A 20,579-nucleotide genomic window follows, 5' to 3' on the forward strand; every position below is an offset into this window, starting at 1 on the left:
TGCTCCTAATTCACCTAGGGTAGAAAGAGTCATCACCGAAAATCTTCCTTCTGGTTTGATAGCTATTGAAGAGCTTGCTCCGGAAGAAGAAATAGGCGTTCCTATCCCTGAAGATCAACCTACTATTGATCTAAGGGAGCGTGAATCCATTTTTTACAGTCCTCCTAGAAGTACTACTTGGTATCTTTCTTTAACTAATTATTTGGACAACTCAGTGTCAAGTTTTTCACCACCTCGTGTTTCTTATCCACCTAGGGGTATTTATACTCCCGTAAATATGTCAGGTCAGTCGTCCATGTTTACTCAATCGCCTGAATCTTTTTTGTACGGCGGTCCTTCTGTTCCTGCTGGGTATCAGTCTCTATCTGGTACTTTTTCGGGAGCATCTCCTCAACCCATTGAACAAAGGATGTTCACTGGAAGCAATGGTGCAAAGCCGTTGAGCGTAGAAGACATTCTTATGATGTCAGGTTCTATTCCCGCTTCTCAACCTCAAGGTGGCCAGTTACCGCCTGGGGGGCAGCCTCAATTAATGCCTGGGGGGCAACCTCAGGGTACACAATTTGCATCTGGGGGGCAACCTCAAGGACAGTACGTGCCTACGGTACATTACATTCCTCAAGGTCAACCCCAGACTCAATACGTACCCCAAGGTCAACCCCAGTATCAATTTATAGCTCAAGGTCAACCCCAGTATCAGTACATGCCTCAAGGGTATCTGCCCCAAGGTCAGTACTCGAGTCAAGGTTTCCAACCACCCCAAGGTCAATCTTATGTTCAAGGTACGGGAAATGTGCCTTTCAATTATCAATCCTACCCTCAACCCGGTTATGGATCTCAATATCCTCAACCTGTTATGGGTCAATACCCCGGAATAAACATAGTGTGGGATCCATAGCAAGTTCAACAGGTGTTGCAGCCAAGTGTACAGTTGTCATCTCAAACTGGACAACCCTTAGTTTCTGGTTCACCCCAGCAACCAGTCCAGTCTAATATTCAAACTTTTGTACCTTCGGTAGTTTCTCAGTCTGGGCCTATTTCGCCTCGTACTCCATCTCAAACGACTGCTGCAACTACTGCGACATCTGTTCCATCTACCACACTTACTTCTGGAGTATCGACAGCTCTGGTTTCTACTGTCCCTGTATCTACTCCTCAGACATCTTTACCATCGTCTGGGTCCACGATTGAGACTACGGTTCAGATGCCTGTAGGACAACCTGGTTTAAGTACGGTTGTCACAAGTCAACCACAGTTCACTTATCAACCGTACCAAGGACAGTACCAATTCGGTCCTGCTGTCCAGCAGCTAGTTTACCAGTATCAACCGTATCCTGGGTACACTTATCAACAACCACAACAACCCCAGTACGGTCCGATTAATCCTGGTTTTCCAGGAGGATACAATATCCTGAATGCGATTCCTATTCCTAGTTATCCTGGATATCCTCCTCCTGGGGCTGGTATAATGACCCAGAGTTTTAGGGATCCTAATCGGCAGCTGCCGTTTATCGCAACTTTGGATTTACCAGACTTGTCACGCCTAACGAACGATCCAATCAATTATCTTCCGTTTTGGCCGCCAATGCCGAATAAGTTGCCCAGTGACATTCCCAAGTTCGAGGGTAAGTCTGGAGAGGACCCGTCGAATCATGTGATGACTTACCACCTCTGGTGTGCCTCTAATTCCATCTCGGATGATTTGATCCGCTTACGTCTTTTCCAGCGCACTCTCATTGGTCTCGCGGCCAAGTGGTACATTGAGTTACCACGGGCCTCTTTTTATAATTTTAGCCAGTTAGCTACTTCATTTTTAACTCATTTTCAGTTGCCGGTCAGATATGATAATGGCACGGAGTTACTAACTTCATTAAAACAATCGACGTCCACTTATATTTCCGATCATATTCATGAATGGAGACGTCGAAGGCGGTTAGTGAAAGTTTTTATCCCGGACCAGATCTTAGCTGAATGGTTTGTTAAATCATTATTACCGAAGATTACTGAAGACGTAGCTAAGGCCGGAGTAGTTACTGAGGAGCAAGTGATTGCTCAAGCGCAGTACCTTGACTTAGTTTATACTCAGTCAGGTACGTTACACGAAAAGATCCCAGATCTTCCAAAGTCAAATCAAATCGCTGCTACTCCTTCAGGGTCTCATGCTACTGATGGCATGATTGGTACGGTGAACACTAAAAGTAAGAAGAAATCCTCAAAGAATTCTTCTCCAATTATAACCTTACCAGACTCCCCGACAGGAGATTCTTCTGCTGAACTCTCCGCCGATATTCACGTTGTAGAGTCATCTACGGCTAAATCAAAATCCGGTGGGAAGAAGAAAAGCAAGAAGAAGAATAAAGCAGACAAAACTCCAAAGGAGAAAACTGAAAAGGCAGAATCCAATGATGAAAAGCGCAAGCCTCGTTATCCATGTCTTATTTGTGAAGAAGAACACTTTACAAGAGACTACCCTCATCGAGCAGAGGTTGTGAAAATCGTCAAAGGTTCCCTAATTCCTGCTGTCTTGAAGGATCCATTTCCAAAAGATAGCAAAATGATAGGTTCTTCCTCGAGCGCCACTGAAGAACCCATATTGATGATGTCTCATGTAAGGATTGCGACTCGATCGCAAGATTATGGTAGTAAAAGTCCTGTTGATGGATCGAAAGAAGCAGAATCTTCTCATTCTAATCCATCAACCTCAGCTCCCGGTTCCGATCCACTACAGATCGCGAAGCCTAACCCAGACTTAGTAATCAAACCGCCCGCCAAGGGTGTACTTCGAAGGTCTGCTTTCAATCCACATGCGAGAGCAGCCCAGAATTACAACATTGTTGAGGATTTAGCTGTTTCACCCTCAGCAATGTCGGCTTTGGAAGTGCTGCAATCATGCCCAACACAACGAAAATTACTTTTGTCGGCTATAGGAGCTGTTGATGTTCACGACCCGAACCTAATAATCTTTGATCTAGAAAATAGTACACCGCGTTTGCCTCATCAAATGGCTTTCCAGATCCCAGTGATAGTAAAAAACAGACCTATTCATCGGACTGTAATTGATGAGGGAGCTTCCACATGTATTATGTCGATGCAGTGTTGGAGATCGCTTGGTTCTCCTTCACTAAATCAATCCCCGACAATTCTTAAGGCCTTTGATGGCCGTGGGTTCCGTCCTTTTGGCATTCTACAGGATTTGCCTATAGGGGTTGAAGGAAAAACCGTTAGTCTAGATGTGGAGGTGGTTGATGCCCCTCTAGACTACAACCTTCTCTTGGGTCGAAGTTGGACTTACGCTATGACAGCGGTCGTTTCATCGGTCTTTCGAGTAATAAAGTTCCCCCATAATGGAAAGATCGTAACCATAGACCAACTGACTTACTTTTCATCCGACCCAACCTCTTCAGAGAGTATCCAGCATGTCGGTAAAATGACTATCCCATATAAGGATGTTGGTGTAGGATTAGTTAAAGATGCCGGTTTACTGGGAACTTTTCCTTTTCCTCCGCTCAACGCATCATCTTCATTTGCAACCATTCATATGATTACATCAGACACTATTTATTACGACGATCCTTGGATCGTTCCTTCTGAATCTGAAATAGACTCATTTGGTAATTCTATGCCTTTGAGTCCATATGAAATTGCCTATGAAGCCGTGCAGTCTTTTACCGACCCGTGTTCAACCAAAATCGACCAAATGAATGTGGTCCGTGAGGAATCTCTTTTCACATCAACCTCGGAGTTAATAGCGTTTCCCGAAGTTGTGTCATCTGACGAGCAACTTCGTGAAGTCCTGTGTATAGACGATTTACCGTGGGACGATCTCCATCATAGATCTTCGTTTTTACCTGAGGATGATCGTTTTGAAAATGATTTCTCATCAGTTTTTACAGCTGAATATGTCAAGGAAGCTCAGAATCCCGTGAAACATCCTGATTCAGAGTTGAATTTGGGAAATATCTCTCGAACTATTCCTGTTAGAGTCGGTCTAGTAGCCCTCCACCAGAGATCAAAGCTCTTTGCATTTCATAGTTAGGTGTCTCATCAGTGTGATCATGTTGCATTCCGTTAGGCATGCCATAATCTCGGTGGAAGGAGTTTATGTCGTTATTCCCCTCTTGTTTGGCACTGCTGGTTCAGGTTTGTTCAAATAAATAAAGTCCTCAAAGGGTCATTCATTTTGCTTTAAGTTTTAAGGTCTTAGGTCTAGGGTTGAGTCTAATTTTGTCTTGAGAGGTCATCAAGGACCAGTAGGCCAGAGGGATGTCCTTCATTAAACATTTCTTATCATTGTACAACTAAATTTTTGCCTTGTTCTCAAAAACTCTGTTTTTGAAAACAAGGTCATTATCTCATTTTTGTAAAATTTCTCAAAATTTCAAATTCTTCAAATGCCGAAGTGCAGCCTTGGTCTCCTTTGCCAAAGCATCCCAGAAGCTATCCCTGCAAAAATTTTCAGAAGAAATCATCATTTCAACCAATTTTTCAAAGAAATGAAATTAAAGGTCAGAGCCAATTAAAGCAAAAAGTGTCAACATTCAAAACATTACAAAGTGGGTTTTGGGCAAGTAAAAAATTAAAGGGAAGCTTATAAAAGCATGCCATCCCTGATTGGTAATTCATTTTCCTCTCAACACTCCAAGAGAATACTTGTCAAGACGGGTTCAAAGTTCATTGGGCGAATTGAGCAGTTGCAGCAGCGCGCTACACATCAGAAGAGGCGTGCTACGCGTTGGGGGGCGTGCTACGCATCAGCGCGCAGTTTCCAGTTCAATTTAACTCAGGCGCTATGCGTTGGGAGGCGCGCTACGCATCAGGCTGGGCGCGCTACGCGTTGGGTTTCTTGCTCAGGAAATCGCCAGCAAGCCACCAAAACTGCTTTTCTCTCCAAATCTTTTCAGGTAGGCCTCTAATCATGGTGATTTTTGGTTTGGCTAAGATGAATGAGCAATGAAAATGCAAAAATGCCATGCTAATATGGAGTAAAACCCTACCTTGCTGTATCAAATATTAAAAATGCAAATGTGTTAGGGTTTCATTGAAATTTGCTGCCCAAGGTTACCCATTTTCCCATTCCTCTTTCCCCATATTTTCCTCACCATTTTCCTTGACATTTCCCATGCAAATCATATAATTTCCCTACTAAAAATCATTAAAATCCCTAAACCCTATTAATTCCTAAAATCCTATGTAAATTTCCTAAACCCTACTTCCCATTACAATCCTACAAATTATGATTGTATATGTTCCATGTTCCTTTCCTAACATTTCCTTCCACATTTGTTTTCCCTAATCCCCTAAATTTTCCCTTTTCCCTAACATTTCCCATGTGTGTTTGTCCCCTTGGTGACAGCATTCAAACAAGTCAAAACAACAGTTCATTGGGTGCACAGTCAGCATTATTTTTCAGTCACTTGCCTCCAAAACCATGTCAGAAACCGAAACAGATTATGAGCAAAGTGATGACCGTGAATCAACACCAGAGGTAGAGGTGCCAAGGAGGCATCACAGGGGTGGTAAGGGTGGTCAGCATGTCAGGGAGAAACCCACCTCTTTGGCTTATCTACAAGCTTGTCCACTTGAAGTGTCATGTTTCCGATATCTATCATGCTATGAATATTGTGAAAGAATATCCCAAATTCAACACCACAAGGAATTGGCCCGCTTGTTTGTCCTATATTTTCACAATGGTCATGTGAATGTTGCAGGAGTGGACTTCACATTGTCACCTGAGATTGTTGCTCAAGCAACAGGGATACCCAATATTGGAGAAGAATGGAGCAAGCACCAGCCGTTGGACAGATTTCATTATGATCCATATATCAAACCTGCATATATGAGGTACCTAATTGGTGTTTTCCCCTTCAGATTCTTAAGAGACGAGTATGCACCTATGATGAAGATCATCATTCGCTATTTCACTTGTGAGGGCAGATTTTCACGTTTGTATTCGTACCATATCCGTTTGTTGATGCATTTCACACGGGTACGAATGATGAACATTCCATTTTTCATGTGCCGAAATATAGAGAGGATGGTGCCCTTGGTGCAAAGAAAGAGCCCAGCACAGCAACACAAGAGCATTTATCATTATGCACTGATCAAGATTGTGGTCATGCATCAGTTGGCACAACAGGGTATTCCATGGGAGGATTTCATTTCTCGTGACTTGTTCACAGTGCCACAGCCACCTCCTGAGGTTGTCCGTGATGAGGGAGGGCCTTCACATCAGTTTGATATTCCAGAGCCCGAGCATGTTAGCACTCCTCATTATGTTACATATCAGAGAGGCCACAGGGTCTTATTTGCATCTGCACGGCGAGTATTATCTCCACATCAGGTGGAAGGGGTCTCGCCTTCTTCATCAGCACATCGAGTGTTATCTCCACATCAGGTGGAAGGGGCCTCACTTTCGACAGCAGCATAGGTACCAGAGAGAGGCAAGCAGCCCAAGATTGATGAGGGGCCATCAGGTGTTCCAGGCATAGATGTTGTTGACCTTGATATTATTTCTCCTAGCCTAGAGTCAAAGGAGATCATTCAGCAACTAAGGGCTGAAAATGACTTGTTGCAGCAAAAATTGGAGATGGCAAACTGGACAATTACTTATTTAGAGCAGCGCAACAAGAAATTAGAGGATTAACACTCTCTTGATGAGTTGTGGAGGATCCATGAAGACCGCAACTTGGCTCGCAAGAGACCCGGTGATTTGACACCCATTGAGCGAGAGGCTATGCTCATCCAGGTCAATACTCATTTGGAGAAGTTGCTGGCCAAGGCAAACACGGAAAGGGACATGCTCCGACACATGAAGAATCACTATTGGGCTCGAATGCATGTGTGTAAGGAAAGAATGAAGGTGCTCAAAGGACGATTGGCCAAGGCACTAAAACGGAGGAAAAGGCCCGATCCCCTTCATATTTTGGCTGAGGCTTCCTTGGAGGAGCATGGTGCTCAATGATGCACTTCCAGCTCAAATTTCAGGAAATTTTGAGCAATTTTGGTCAATTTTGACTTTTTTGTGCCACACACAGGTTTTTGCTCTCAACGCGTAGCGCGCCGCGTGCTGCCCTGAAGATGGGCAAGTCCATTCCTCAAGGGCTGAAAAGGAGATCATCCAGCAACTAAGGGCTGAAAATGACTTGTTGTAGCAAAAATTGGAGATGGAAAACTGGACAATTACTTATTTAGAGCAGCGCAACAAGCAATTAGAGGATGAACACTCTCTTGATGAGTTGCGGAGGATCCATGAAGACCGCAACTTGGCTCGCAAGAGACCCGGTGATTTGACACCCATTGAGCGAGAGGCTATGCTCATCCGGGTCAATACTCATTTGGAGAAGTTTCTGGCCAAGGCAAACACGGAAAAGGACATGCTCCGACACATGAAGAATCACTATTGGGCTCGAATGCATGTGTGTAAGGCAAGAATGAAGGTGCTCAAAGGACGGTTGGCCAAGGCACTAAAACGGAGGAAAAGGCCCGATCCCCTTCATATTTTGGCTGAGGCTTCCTTGGAGGAGCATGGTGCTCAATGATGCACTTCCAGCTCAAATTTCAGGAAATTTTGAGCAATTTTGGTCAATTTTGACTTTTTTGTGCCACACACAGGTTTTTGCTCTCAACGCGTAGCGCGCCGCGCGCTACCCTGAAGATGGGCAAGTCCATTCCTCAAAAACTCAGCATTTTTGGATTTTTCATGACAAATTACACTTTCTCAGCAATTACCAAGACATTTCATCAGGTTTTGAGCCCTCAGAAGGTCAAAAAGCATGCAAAAAATGACTTTCTGCCACTTTTTGGACACACAGGGAGTAGTCTTGGGAGATTGCAATTTTGGAGGGGCAAATGGACACCAAATTGAGAAATTCCACTTGGGTTGGAAAGTAGACATCCAGACCTTTCCAACAAGCCTACTTTTGCCTCATTTGGATGCCGGGAAGTGCCTCAAAAGTTGGCTCAAAGGCGCGCTACGCGTTCAGGATTAGGGCGCTACGCATCAGGGAAGTTTGCCAGATTTTCACCTACAGCTCAGCAAAACGCAGATTTGACTAGTTTTGACTTTTTGGAGTGATTTTTCATCCTCCTTGATGTAATTGATGTAATTTTATGATGTCATGGCACTTATTTATCTCTTCTAGAAGATTCATTCATAAAAAGTAAAAAATTTAATGAATGAATTGGTTTCCTAGCTTATAGAGGCAAGTTGTTTTGATTGCCTAGATTGTAGTGCTCAGTTTAGAATTGGTTGAAACAGCTCCTAGGATGATGAGCTCGACCCCTAGAGGCAAGGAAAGGTGTTAGCTTTCCTATATTATGTATTTTCTTAGTCATTTTCATGGTTGGACTCTTGAGGGATAAGCTTCTATTGTATTACACTTTGTATCTCTGCAATTTTGGCAAAGGAAAGACCAGGGTTTTGCAGCACTATTTGGGATTCCTGTGGTTATTTGTGTTGATGGTGTGCTTCTCTCATGTACTTTTAAGATTTGTTATGTGTATCATTTTCCCACTTTTCTTTTCTGCACATTAAGTAAATGAAGTGTTAAGGTAGAATTCATAATTTGTATGCTCTGCCTTTAAGTTTGCTTAATATCTATGTTTTCCTCTGTCTAAAGAGAACTCTCGAAAGTTTCTTGCTCTCTTTAGCTCCTCACTGGTCATTCCTATCCATTCACTTAAATCAAAGGCATCAAGACAATCTCCTACCTTGCCCCAAAAAGACCTCTGCAAAAGCTGTGTCTCATCCCCGCACCCAAAATTGCTCTCCCCCTGTTTTCCACCAAAACCCTAAAAATCTGAAATCAAACCTTCTCAATCAGTTTACTAGCCTAAAATCAGTGTTCTTTATTAGGTCATCTCAACCCTTTGAAAACCTTTCGCCGAGATAGACCTGGAGAGAGCCCTCTCCTGCCCTGTAGGGCTAGCTACGAGGCTAAGTGGTTTGATGTTGCCTTGGATTTTGTCTTTTTCAGCCTGAGGCCAAATTCAAGCGCTAACAATTCCCATTGACATTTCAGTTAAGCGTGGAATTGTTGAGAACATTCATATAGGTGCCTCGTGTACAAATGACGAAATTCAAATATACAAGGCCCTATTTCAAGAATTCCGTGACGTGTTTGCCTGGTCCTATGAGGAAATGCCAGGAATTGATCCCGCGATTGTTGTTCATGAGATCAAGACTTACCCGGATGCTAAACCCGTCTTGCAACGTTTGCGTCAGATTCACCCACGAAAAGCTGCTGCAATTAAAGCAGAAGTTGAAAAGCTGTTGAAAGCAGGTTTCATTTATCTGATCCCGTTAACGGATTGGTATCGAATATTGTTCCGGTTAACAAAAAATAGGGAACAATAAGAATATGCATCGACTATAGGGACATTAATTGAGCTTGTCCAAAGGACAACTACCCAACACCCTATATCGATCAAATCATTGATGATTGTGCCGGCAGTGAAATATTTTCCTTTATGGACGATTTTTCCGGTTACAATCAAATCAATATTCTACCTGCCGATCAACCAAAAACGGCTTTCATTTGTCCATGGGGGACATTTGCTTATTGCAAATTACCTTTTGGGCTTAAGAACGCCAGAGCAACTTTTCAAAGGGCGATGTCTTATGCGTTTCATGACATCAAACACATTGTGCAACCGTATCTCGATGATTTGCCTGCTCATTCGTTACATAGAGCTGACCACCTTGTCCATTTACGAGCAATCTTTATGAGGTGTAGGCATTATCGTATTCGGTTGAACCCACACAAATGTGTCTTCTGTATAGAAGTGGGTCGATTACTAGGATTTGTAGTTTCGAAAGCCGACATTCGCGTCGATCCCTCGAAGGTAGAAGCTATCATCAAATTGCCTCCTCCTTTGAGTCTTCGCCAACTCCAAAGTTTGCAGGGGAAAGCAAACTTTTTACGACGATTCATTCCTAACTACGCCAAGGTTACAAAGGGTTTTACACGGTTGTTGAAACAGAACGCTCAATTCTCTTAGGATGAGATAGCTCAAAAATCTTTTGATGCACTCAAACACGCGTTGACCCATGCACCATTGTTGCATCCTCCCAACTACAACCAGGATTACTTTTTGTACCTCGCCGCCTCCCATTCCACCATTGGAATGGTCTTAGTTCAGGAAGACGAATTCGGAACGGAACATGTGATATATTACCTTAGTAGGACGTTAAATCCCACTGAGCTAAAATACTCGCATGTGGAGAAATTGGCATTGGCAGCCGTTCAAGCTGTCCAACGTTTTCGTCACTACATTTTACTCCGTAAAACTACAGTCATTTCGGATTGCAACCCTATGATCTACATTTTGACTAAACAATTGCTAGGGGGCAAGTACTCTAAATGGATTGTTATCCTGCAGGAGTTCGACTTGGATTTTGAGAAATCTAAGTCTAAGAAATCTTTAGTTTTTGCAGAGTTAATGTGTGACTTCCCGCGTGCTGACACGGAAACTGTGGCAGAGGAGCCCATTGCGGACGAATCTCTGTTTCTAATCAGCACTTTAGATCCATGGTATGGGGATATCATCGTCTATCTCCAGACCCAATCCTTTCGGCCCGAAGCTTCAAAGTCGGAACGTCGAAAAATTCGATTCCAGTCCCAACAATACAAAATTATTGGAGATACTCTTTATCGCCGTGGGGCGGACTCTATTTTTCGACGTTGTTTAACTCACGAAGAGGCTGAAAGGGTTCTAAATGACTGTCACTCTGGAGCATGTGGCGGTCATATGTCTGGGTATGCCACAGCCCAAAAGATATTGCGCGCTGGCTACTTCTGGCCGTCCTTGTTTAAAGATTGTATTACTGCGGTCCGAAAATGCCACAACTGTCAAGTGTTTGATCGAAAGATGCGCGCTCCACCTGCTCCTCTCCACCCTATAATTGCCGTTGGTCCTTTTGCCAAATGGGGTATCGATTTTATTACATGTAACCCTCACTCGGCCGGGGGCATGCGTATATCATCCTTGCGGTTGATTATTTTACTAAGTGGGCCGAGGCGATGCCTACATTCGAGGCAGACGGCAAGACAACTGCAATTTTCGTATTCAATCATATAATTGCTAGGTTTGGTGTCCCACAAGCGATAATCACTGACCATGGGCGCCATTTTCGAAACGTTATGATGACAGAACTTACGGGCCAGCTTGGTTTGCGTCACGATAGTTCAACTCCTTATTATCCACAAGCGAATGGTCTGGTTGAGTCCATCAACAAAGTTTTAGTTATCATGATCCGACGAATCATTGGTATCCATCGGTCGAATTGGCACAACATGTTATTTTCAGCGCTTTTGGCGTACCGAACCTCAGTGAAAACATCAACAGGGTTCACTCCTTTCCAACTAGTTTATGGATTGGAAGCTGTGCTACCCATTGAATGCGAAATCCCGTCACTGCAAATGGCCATTGAGTTACTTCCAGCTACTTCCGAAGAGGAGAAGCGTTTATTATACTTAGCTCAATTAGATGAGAATCAACGTGATTCCGCATTGGCGATCGAGACTCACGCAAAACGAATGAAAGCTCAGTATGATCGAAATGTGACCCCTCGAAATTTTTCGGAAGGAGACCTAGTGTTATTATATGATCAAGCTAATGATAAATTAGGTGCTGGAAAATTCGTTCCTATGTGGCATGGGCCCTATATTTTCAAGCGAAAGCTTGCAAAAGGGGCCTATGAGCTGGTAGACTTTGACGGGGACTCTTTGGGTAAACCCAGAAATGGACTTTACCTAAAGAGGTATTATGCTTAAAAGATTGGGTATGGAGATTTTTAGTTAGGTTAGTTTTTCTTTCTAGCTGGTGTGTTTGTTAGTTTAGACAGTGTGCTTAGCTTAGAAAGTGTGTTTTTGTCGTTATTCTGGCTTATCTTGGTTTTACTCTTGATGATGCAGATGTCGATGCCTCTCCAAACATACATTGGTTTCGCTGATGGTGCTTGTCGTAGTACACGGAATATCTCTTCCGCAGCTTGGGTTATCTATTCGCCCTCTGACGAGTTAGTTTCTATGCATGGGGTAAGCCTCGGTCAAACAACAAACAACATTGCAGAATACAGTGCAGTGATTGAGTTATTGTCTGAATCTATTTCATTTGGGATTCGGAGTTTGATAGTGAGGTTAGATTCTGAACTCGTTGTATTACAGCTTAATAGAGTGTATGCCATTAGAAATCCAGTGTTATTAAGGTTATTTTTGAGAGTGCGTCTCTTGGAACGTGAGTTTGATTACATTGAATATCAACATATTCCAAGGTCTTTAAATACATTGGCAGATGCAATTGCTTCTCGAATGTTAAATAGACATTTGCAATAATCATACATGTAAATTTAAAATCATTCCATAACATGATTTACAAGATAAGCCGGTAATAATGATATATATATAGATAGGAGTGTGTCAAAAAATACATCGTCTTCGATCATAGGTTGAAAAAACACCTTATGATCGGCAAAAATGATAAGTACAAAAAATCAAAATGTCACATGTGTCTACAAAAATGACCATCCAATCACTGGTGATGATCTCTATATGACACCACTGCACGGGCTACCCTACACAAGAACCTCCTAAAAGGTCCTGGGACCCCGACTACATAGCGCTGAAGCCTGATAGGAATATCATCTATAGTAGTCTCCGGTATATCTGCTGTAAGACGCTCTAGGTCGTGCTCCAACTCAGCTAAAGTCTCTGTGGCCTCATCCTGTGGGGCCGGTGCCGCTGCAACTGGTAGTCTCCTCTCGAAAGGTTGGAGATTGGCTGGACGACGTGGGCCTACATCTGCATTTTGAAAATTATTACTATCAGTTTTGAGACGATATAAAAACAAAAAAATATATAGTTTAAAAACTTGTGGAAAATGAAGTTACCTGTATCATCCTATTGTTCTCCCGGTGGAAGAATCATGTCCGGATCTCCACGAAAATCAACGCCGGCATAAGGAAAATCCTGTATAGAAAAGACCTGGTCCTCTAACCAGTGAAAGTACTCCGGAGTAAATCGAACAACCTCCGTTCCCTCGTCAGGATGACGGGCCATAACCGCAACCCATCGCATCAATTTGGGCTCTCGAGGAAGCCCAACACCAACAGTGAGCTATTGTGGGATCAGCATCGGAACCCTCTCTAAGCCAAAACTCACAACTAAAGGCCCATAACCAAAAGTCTTCAGCTGTCCGTTTTTTGCTCGAGTCAGTTGGCCTTTTACATTGGCCAACACAGCATCACACCAGTTAAAAATGGTACCTCGATAGCAATCAATCGCCATCCGCATCTGGGATCCAGTGGCAATGTGCAAAGCGGCAGCCCCGCAAAGTCTGGTAACTGTAAAGGCAATCACCATAAGTTCAGGGCAGGATATAGTTTTGATCTCTATCCCCTTCTCCTGGTTCTGAGTGTTACACCACTCTAGTCGGAGACTAGCGATGGACTGGCCACCCGGCCTAGTTCCGAACAGAGTCAAGTGTTCGCCTCTTTTGGGCAAACCAGTGAGAAAGTAAATATCTGAGGGCTCTATCTCGAGCTGGTGCCCTCCAATATAAAAGCACTGGTCCTGAACATTCCACCTTTCTACCAGCCATTCCAGAAATCTCACTTGGGCCCTCATGCCAGGTATGGCCCAGTATTTATAAAGGCCGCATGCCTTCAAAGCATCAATTGACGGTTGATGATTAATGGTGGCCAAATCAACATCTTCGTGCTCTCTCTCGCGCCAATCAAGCATGGTGAACAATCTACACACCATAAAACATTTGTTAGATTCAATGAAATCAAAAAATTTTGGTCCATTTTGAAGAAATTGGGGTTTGAAAACTCGTTTTGCGGGGTACGCACCCCGCCTTTAGGAACAGAGCGTGGGTACGCGGGTTCCCTTAAGGCAAGGTGTGTATGCCCGGCATTTTCCCAACTGAAAAAATGTCGGGGTACGCAGGTCCCTAGTGTGACACCTGCGTACCCCGAGAGGCAGTCCTTGAAACCCCAAAGCCTCCAAAAAATGAAATTATGGGCCTAAAAATGAATTCTAAACGGATGAAAATGAAGAGGAGGATGTTGTAGAATACCTGAAAGAGACGGCGTTCGGTTTCGACGGTCGGATTCTCCGCAATGTCCACGGGAAGTTTCTTGCCAAAAGCCCTTTTTCTCTCCTCAACAGTAAAATGGTAAAAATGAATTGGTAAAATCCCTTTTTATAGGTTTTTTGGGTAAATAAATGGTAAATTTGTTTATTTTTCACCATGAAAAGGTATTTTTCAAAGTATTTTTATCTATCGTCAACAGGTATGAGTAATGTGTTGGTTTTTGTGCAGGATAAAGGATTTTCAGGGAAAATTGTCATTTTTTACAAACAAAAACATCAGAGTCATCTTTAAGCCCTTTTCTGACTCCTGAAACATGAAAAGATTGCCGAGCGTTTCTTTTACACTCGTTAAAACGGAATTAAAAGACGGTCCTCTTATAGCCCTTGTCTGACTGTAAAAACATGAAAAGATTGCCGGATTTTTGTCATTTCAAATTCGATATTGGAAATAAAACGACGTGTCTTTGATCGCTTTTTACTTTTCAGGTCAGAGACACTAATCATGAAAGTACTCCTTGGTCGTAAAGATCAAGCGGTTCTCTCAAGTATTATTTTATACTTTTTCGGGCTTGGGAGACACAAATTTGCGAAAAAGGTCAACCCTGGAGTCTTCTTAAGTTTTTTAGACTCTCTAAAATTGAAAAACGCCGAGTTTCTCCTATACTGGACTCGTTAAAATTTCACAGTAAAGGACCTGTTCGATTACAAACAGGAACGGACCACTCCTTCTTAGGGTTCGAATCTAAACTAAGTTGGACTCATCCGAAGGATGAGATTATAATCAAGCAAATGTTATCCTCCTCAAGCTTGTTAAAAAATAAAGAGGTACTTGCCAGAAATGGTGGGGGAAAAGAGAGAAAAATGAGCCTATTTGTTATCCTTCGTCTCAGAGAAACCTTATCACCACTCTTGAACACGACACTTTTCATTCACCTGGGTTGGGAAATCCTTTGCCTCACAGTTGATCAAACCACATTGAAAGTCTTCAGCCGGGTTCCGGCTATTAACTTTGGGTCAATGGTCACCAAGCCATCTGTTGTGTCGTTATGTGTTCAAGAGGTCACTGCAAACAAACCATTCATCTGCAAAATACCTGTCATCCATCTTGACCATCCCTGAGTCAGTCCTTACAGCTACATTTCTTCAACTTGATCTGTGATTTCGTGTTGTGGTCTTGCCTACGACGGATCGCTTTCTATCGACATCAGCACATTATCTAGAAAGATGATCTAGAAATCGTCAGTACCTTGAAATCTGCATGCATCAATGGCAGGTTTCTCGCCTTTGACGACAGTTTACATCATTGAATTTCGATCGAAGGATTCCATGACATGTTCGACATCAACACATTCATTCACATCTCATGTATTGTACTGGGTACTTTGAGAACCATTGACATCACTGGTGGTCTCTCTCACACTTGTTAACAGTTTACATCATTGACTGGTAATCAAGTGGTTTCTACCATGTTCGACATCAACTCATTTATTCGCATGGATAGAATCGTACTATTTCGGGAAGTAGAAATGAAGACCCTGGATCTAGTTTCCGCCATCCAGGCTGCGAGGAGTTTTGTATTCATTATATAGTAGACTAACTATAAACAGATGGCTGCGTCCATACTGTGTCTACATGAGTCTATGATTATGATGTACTACGAAATCATTCCTGTATCAGAGTAGTAGTTAGTTTGTTAGTTAAAATTTTTGATCTGAGTATGGGAATTCCTACCTCAGCGATGATATGATCTCATATATGTATTTTGTGTTGAATATTTGTAGATTCCAACTGGGCTCTCCACAAGATAATCCTTGAAATGATAAAGTACTTCACCCTTCCTAGATGATATGAAACCCTAATCTACTACAGGCTTCGCACTTTACGGGGCAATCTGTTACACTAAAATTTGTCACCATGACTATTTGTAGTCAGTATGGCTCCGTCAATAGTCATATTGTCGTCCTTGGCAAGTCTTATACCTCTGCTCCTCATGTCAAACTCCAAGAAAGAGAGAAAAGTCCTTAAAGTCAATATAACTCTGGTTACGCAGTTTCTCTTACCCTTACCTGCGTGTACGCACCTCTTGTTCATAATACCTGTGTACTTGTATGCTCTGTCTGTAAAGGGGTGGGTGCGTACTCCTGTAAAGGTCAAAAGGCGCAAGTTTTACTCCAAAAAACTTACTTGTGGTCAATTCTAGAGCATTATAGAAGATGGTTTGACGTGTATTGAGCGCCTCGAGATGGTTCATGTATCCCAATGAAAGAGGAACTTATCCCATCAAGAGGGGAGCTATCCCATTGAAAGAGGGGCTTATCCCATTGATGGTGGACCTGATTAACTTCCTCCAAAGCACTATAAATACAGGCATTGGGCCAGAGGGAGGGGAGGTTGAAAGCTGAACATTCCTAAGGGTAGATGTTGCTGAAATTAGGACTCCCTTTTAGAGCTTGAGAGGAGAGATTCCAATCCTTTCTTAGCTTCATTTGGAAGTGGGTGAGCTGATCAAAGTAAAGGAGAACTCTTGCTGGACCCTGGGAGGGACCTGCACAATACCAAGGCACTGGTTGTAATGGTTTCTTTTGTTTCCAATTAATACAATTAAGTTCATTTTTCTCAACAAGTTGTTATATATAATTTGTTTCATAAACTCCTTGGTCTTTATGATGAATATGTTTTATTATATGAGTCATTCAGGTGCTATGTAATCATTTGCTTGTTATTGAATGTAGGCTTCAAGGAGAAGGAGCTCATCTGGATCGAAGAGGCTTGGCTGCTGCAAACAAGCGTTGGACTAGAGGTAAGCCTTAAACACCTGGTTGCTTTTATTTTAAATGCATATTTAGGGAAAGATAGTGCTTGATTGTTTTGTTTGTCACTAGAAAGCCTTAGCTTCTAGGGAGGTCGGTTTTGTCCGCAAAATTGACTCTTTCCGCATGACACTAGTCAAATTTAGTCATTTCTCAGTCAAATTGCCGAGTCCGATATAGTTGTTTCCTAGTCAAATATAGTTGTTGGAAGATCTGCTCTCCCTATTTAACCTATAGCCATGATCTGATTCTTCAACTTGTCGTGATGATGAACCACACTCGTTGGTTCGAAACCCGTCGACAAAAATATTACAATGTGATTTCCACCGAAATATTTCTCATTAAATTTACAATTTTAGAGGAAAATCTCATAATTCTAGTTTTTTCGCAATTTTAAACAAATTGGTGTTAAAGAACTAACGATATATTCTCGACCATGATTTATTTTGGAAATATGTTTGTATGGAGTTTAATTTGTCATGCTTTAAAAAAAAACCTGTCATGGAATTTCCTGATTCAATTCCATGGCCTCGGAAAGCATGCATGAAGTTGCTTGTTTGAATCATTTTCCAATATGGGTTTTGTAGAAATTTTATACAAAAATACTTCGAAGAACTAGCTATAACTTTTAAACCATATATAATTTTTGGAAATGGTTTGAGATCCAAATAAATTGTTATGTTTTATAAAAATTGATTTTCCAGATTCTTGTGATTCTCCACCATTTGCACGAAAATTGAGCCAAAACATGGCAGTTCCAAAACTGTCACCTATTTTTGGCTCTAGCTTAAATCATGTGTTAGGATGCCACATGTGTGAGCTGGGTACATTCCAAGGCTTTTACCAGCTTACTATGCCCATGTGGCACCTAATTTACCATGTAAGAGAAAATAAAAATATATTTTATAATTTTGACTTTTTTCTCCATTCGTGTAGATGCATAAGTAAGTATTGAATTGATGAACTGGCACCTATTTTTGGCTCTAGCTTAAATCATGTGTTAGGATGCCACATGTGTGAGCTGGGTATATTCCAAGGCTTTTACCAGCTTACTATGCCCATGTGGCACCTAATTTACCATGTAAGAGAAAATAAAAATATATTTTATAATTTTGACTTTTTTCTCCATTCGTGCAGATGCATAAGTAAGTATTGAATTGATGAACTGGTATCGAATCAAGTACTGAACTGCCAAATTGTCACTGAGCTGGTAGAAATTTCCATATTCGAACATTCTTCTTGGCCACATAACCATATTAGTAAACCGTCATTGATAAAACCATGTTAAAAACACATTTAACCAGTAAAAAGATAAGAAATCCATCATAATTAACCACAAGGTAGAAGAGGTTCATTTAGTGGAAGTTGATGGTATAATTGTTATGGAAAGTATCATAAATGTGAGAATACCACTCATACGACTCATAAATGGAGACTTTATATACTGAATGATATGAAATATTCAGGGCCCAACATCTCCCCCATGCCTAATACTTTGCATGCCCTCATGCAAACAAAATCCTCGCCTATGACATTGTTTCTTAGTGTAGGTGATAAAAGGTAAAATTTCAAAACATCATAGACTTGATATGTTTCACAACAAGGTGGCGAAAATTGAGGACAAACAAAATATGGACTAGGAAGGGATGGTGGATGATATAAGATAGGGATGAAGATAAGGGTTGGAAACTTTGTAAGACCATTATTCACTTTGTAGTTTGTTTCTTAGATAAATGACAATGACTTCATCCTCTTACTGGGAGCTTCAGATGATGATTTTTTGAATGCTTTATGATGTACAAGGAGAAGACACCATAGATATTTCTTTGTATTCATGTACCACAATACTTTGATTTTCATTCTTATGGTCTTATTAGAATATGCATGGATGGATTTGGAAATGGGGGGTTTAATGGTGGTTTAGGAAAGGTGAAGATTTATGGAATATGAAGTGGTTAATCATCAATATTCCTTAAATTTTAATGAGTTAAATAGCCTTTAAACATGTTTTACGTCAAGTATACCTTTTGAATTTTGATTTGTACCATAGGCTACAATGGAAGTGGTGTGAAGCTGAAGATGAGGCAGAGTAAGGTTGAGAGTCCTAAATGATCTGGAAGAGCTGGAGTTGATGAGTGCCAATCTGATTTGTTGAAGGAAGTTGAAGAGAATGAACTGAAGATGTTGAAAAGGTCCCAACAACCACTCCCCCGATGCTTGTGGTTTTGCATGTACTCATGTAATCAAGGTGAGGTACTGAAGAAGTGAGGAGGGTTACTAAGATGGCCCCAGTACAAAGGAACCTGAAAAATAAAACAATGGAACTAATGAGATGAATACCGAACAAAAATAAATCATCTCATATTTATTAAAATGATGTAAAACTAACACTAATCATAAAAGAAATTCCAAATAAATCATTACATAGGATTTCATAAATATTTAACAGTGTTATGCTCAAGAAAGAAGCCTATTATAAATTAAAGGGTCTCTCCTTCTTTGTAGAAATGGAGGTTTTTTTATGATCACAACAAATGATGAAACAATGAAAAATTAGTCATTACTAAGAAAATCCTAAAGTCTTATAGTTATCCAAGTATTGCAGATAAGCTTTACAGTTGAGTTTTATTAATTGTCAATGATCATAGGTCCCAATTTTAAGATAATTGGATCTTAGATATAGTATGAAAAACTAATGATAGAGGTCTTAAGGTTACCTTCAGGCCATTCTTTAGAAGCAAATTTATGGAGTTTGTTTTTACCCTTAAATTCATCCACACATGCTTCCTTTTTATTGTAACACTATAGAGTAACCAGCATACGCGTAGACAAAAAAACTTGGTTTGGTTGACACTTCTTTAGGCAGAATGCCCTATTGCCTGCGAGTGTCCATAGCCCCGATGGGTTTGCCTAGTGGTATCACAGGTCAGTACCCACTGCCAGCAGAGATCCATAGCCTCGATGGGTTAACCTCTTAAACCTATTTTACACCATATTCTCTAGTCCCATGTTTCCTACCATTTTAGGTTTAGATTATGGACATTGCTTTTGCAATGGTAGATGGGGGAGTAGCTTCAGAAATCCCCTTAAAGGCATAGGATGACACCTTTCAGAGTGACTTAGATTACCTGCATAATGTCTTGGAGGCATAAGGTACTCAAAGGACATAACATGAATGAGTCATTTTTAATGTGAAATGGATGAGGCTGCCAAAGAATAACCAAAAGACACCTAAGGTCCTACTAATCATAGTTTTCATATATGCTTTCACCTTTAAAGTAATGTTTCGCTATGAGTAGAGACTTCATCGATTCTCTCGCAAGTCTTAATAAAGATGTTCGGAGATCATGCTTTGGTGTTATGGTTATATTATTCAAGTTGTTTTTTTTCTCATTAGTATCATTGTATGGAGCTCTTAACTTTGTTTTAATCCCCTTAGTATGCTTTGGCAACTATATTTTGAGCAACTGTTTTGTATTGATAATAAAAAATCTATATGAATAAAAGAAATGAAATTCTAGAATAGAAAAGATATATCAGCCATGAATAGTTTGGAATTATCATTTGATTCAACTTCTATGGAAAACACTGTTTATTCGATCATCTTCATGAAATAGTGGTCTTAATGGTAAATCATGAATGCATAATTTTTAACAACTTAAGGAAAAAAGAA

The sequence above is a fragment of the Pinus tabuliformis genome, chromosome 1_1 (assembly GCF_031772625.1).
Source record: "Pinus tabuliformis cultivar Carrire ecotype Pingquan chromosome 1_1, CPIR1, whole genome shotgun sequence".
Taxonomy (NCBI): Eukaryota; Viridiplantae; Streptophyta; class Pinopsida; order Pinales; family Pinaceae; genus Pinus; species Pinus tabuliformis.